Source organism: Sycon ciliatum, chromosome 8, assembly GCF_964019385.1.
Source record: "Sycon ciliatum chromosome 8, ocSycCili1.1, whole genome shotgun sequence".
NCBI classification, from domain to species: domain Eukaryota; kingdom Metazoa; phylum Porifera; class Calcarea; order Leucosolenida; family Sycettidae; genus Sycon; species Sycon ciliatum.
Window position 1 is genome coordinate 1681839 of NC_088650.1, and position 2965 is coordinate 1684803.

Here is a 2965-nt window from a genome sequence, read left to right on the forward strand (position 1 = left end):
GGGACTAACATGTAAGTTTCACGATGACAGCGTGAACAAGGTGGAGGACCCACAGTATAGGAAAACAGTGTTCCTGACTGAAACCATAAACTGGTTGGCGGGCCCGGTCTTGCGACAATTTGAACCACGAGATCAGGGAATATTCCTATAATGCTCCAATAGAGTAATGAGTGTCTGAACAGGGGCATAGCCCCATGCGGTTCAAATGGGCACAAGATCGAGACCCTACCCGGCAACCGGTGTATGGTTGCAGTGAGCCTGGAGTAGTGTTTTCCCATACAGTGGGTAGTCCACCTTGTTCACACTGTCATCGTGAAACTTTCATACTACAATCAGGTACGTGTAGTTACGGAGTTTGTGTTCAAACCACACTACCCAGATCTGTTCATTTCCAACAGCAATGGCTAAACAGGAATGTCGTGAAACTATGACTCCATACCAGTAAAGAACGTTTCTCCGGCCATTTTCAGTCTTTAATTTGGCAAACATTGAAATCTGTCCAAACTCTGTAGAGTGAGTATAGATATTGGTAAACGCTGTCCAGCTGTACTTATGCTACATGTACATGTATGTGCTACACTTGATACTGTGCGTAGAGGTACAGACTCACTGAAATGTTTGGTACTTTGTCGGCTCATCATCTCAACACAGATCTTAGTGAGTACAAAACTGCTTATACGTACTAACGATGAAGGAACTTAGAAAATATTTTACAAAAGGAATTTTTGGCCATGTTGCTGAGCGTAAGTTGACTATGCTTGTGCACGCGTTTCTGTGTTCTACGTAGATGACTAGCAATGATGATGTCCATGAATGTCACGTGACCACTCTTAGTCAATGTAGTGGTTGATTGTGTGACGATGCAGTTAGACAGTGTTGATGTGTAGCATAGTTGACATACAGTGCTGTCTGTATTCTACATTGCTGTTCATCTCATAGTGGATATGTGGGAGAATCTCTGACAATATGTCTTTTTCTACACGTCATGTAAATAAAATAAAATAAATGTCACGGTTCGCGTGCTGGAAGCCGAGTTTTCCGCATCCGCCGTGGGAACGCCACCACCCTCTAGGATCAAAGGCGCAGATGCAGCGCCTAAACGGTGGGAGGTGAGTAGATCAGACCCACCACCAAGTGGTCAAAGACCGAAATCCCATTAGCTGCATCCATGTTACCCTCGTGCCAGGCCACGAGTTCCCAATTAACTGTGGGTCGCAGCACGGCTGGAAAAATTCCTTCCGCTTCCAAGCAGGACTTGAACCTGGTGCCCTCTGTTTCTCAATCATGGTCTTCGACCATCCCACTATGCCTGCCTGTCACGTCATGTAAGAAGGAAATGATTTCCTAACGTGATCCACTGTAGATGTGGTAGCTGTGTCTGTGGCTGGAGGCCCAATATGTAGCTGGAACTGCCAGATATGATACCGCACAGAGTTGCTGAAATTGGGTTTTGGCAAATCAGTGTCCCTGTAACCGACCTGGGGCCATACCACCCTTCAGGAGCTGACTCTGGATCTCAAGACTGTGTATTCTATTGGTAAAAGTTTCCATTCTGAACTCAATGCCACTGGGTTGTTATGTGTAGTGTTATGTGTAATGACGTCACGACGATTGAAGGGAAAACTCTGTACAAGTACAAAGTACAGTCTGTAGTCTTAAGTACAACTTCTAACGTTATGCTGTATTTGTTTACTAGGACAAACCTTTTTACGTTATGCTGTATTTGTTTACTAGGACAAACCTTTTTACGTTATGCTGTATTTGTTTACTAGGACAAACCTTTTTACGTTATGCTGTATTTGTTTACTAGGACAAACCTTTTTACGTTATGCTGTATTTGTTTACTAGGACAAACCTTTTTACGTTATGCTGTATTTGTTTACTAGGACAAACCTTTTTACGTTATGCTGTATTTGTTTACTAGGACAAACCTTTTTACGTTATGCTGTATTTGTTTACTAGGACAAACCTCTTTACGTTATGCTGTATTTGTTTACTAGGACAAACCTTTTTACGTTATGCTGTATTTGTTTACTAGGACAAACCTTTTTACGTTATGCTGTATTTGTTTACTAGGACAAACCTTTTTACGTTATGCTGTATTTGTTTACTAGGACAAACCTTTTTACGTTATGCTGTATTTGTTTACTAGGACAAACCTTTTTACGTTATGCTGTATTTGTTTACTAGGACAAACCTTTTTACGTTATGCTGTATTTGTTTACTAGGACAAACCTTTTTACGTTATGCTGTATTTGTTTACTAGGACAAACCTTTTTACGTTATGCTGTATTTGTTTACTAGGACAAACCTCTTTACGTTATGCTGTATTTGTTTACTAGGACAAACCTTTTTACGTTATGCTGTATTTGTTTACTAGGACAAACCTTTTTACGTTATGCTGTATTTGTTTACTAGGACAAACCTGTTTACGTTATGCTGTATTTGTTGGCTTTGCTCTGGTTCGCTCCAGCATGGTTTGTTTGCGTGGTGCTCGGCGACGCCCCATGCGCGTCAGCGATGTGGCGGATGCATCTGCTACCTTGGCCGTTGCCGAGGCCCGTTGCCCTGTGTAACTGACTGCAAGTGGTTCCTAAATCAGTTCCTATTCCTCATTGTTGCTTCTTTTTTCCCCTCTAGTTTTCTTTTACGGTATTATAATTTCACGGAGAAGGCGGAGAGCCCGAACGTGTGCAGTTTTATGTTTATTATTTGCCATGGCGACCCCCATAAGTCCAAATAACTGGCAGGGCAGGGTTGGGCCTTTTTCTTTCTTCTCGGATTTATTTTCATGACATGCATTTGTTTACTAGGACAAACCTTTTTACGTTATGCTGTATTTGTTTACTAGGACAAACCTTTTACGTTATGCTGTATTTGTTTACTAGGACAAACCTTTTTACGTTATGCTGTATTTGTTTACTAGGACAAACCTTTTTACGTTATGCTGTATTTGTTTACTAGG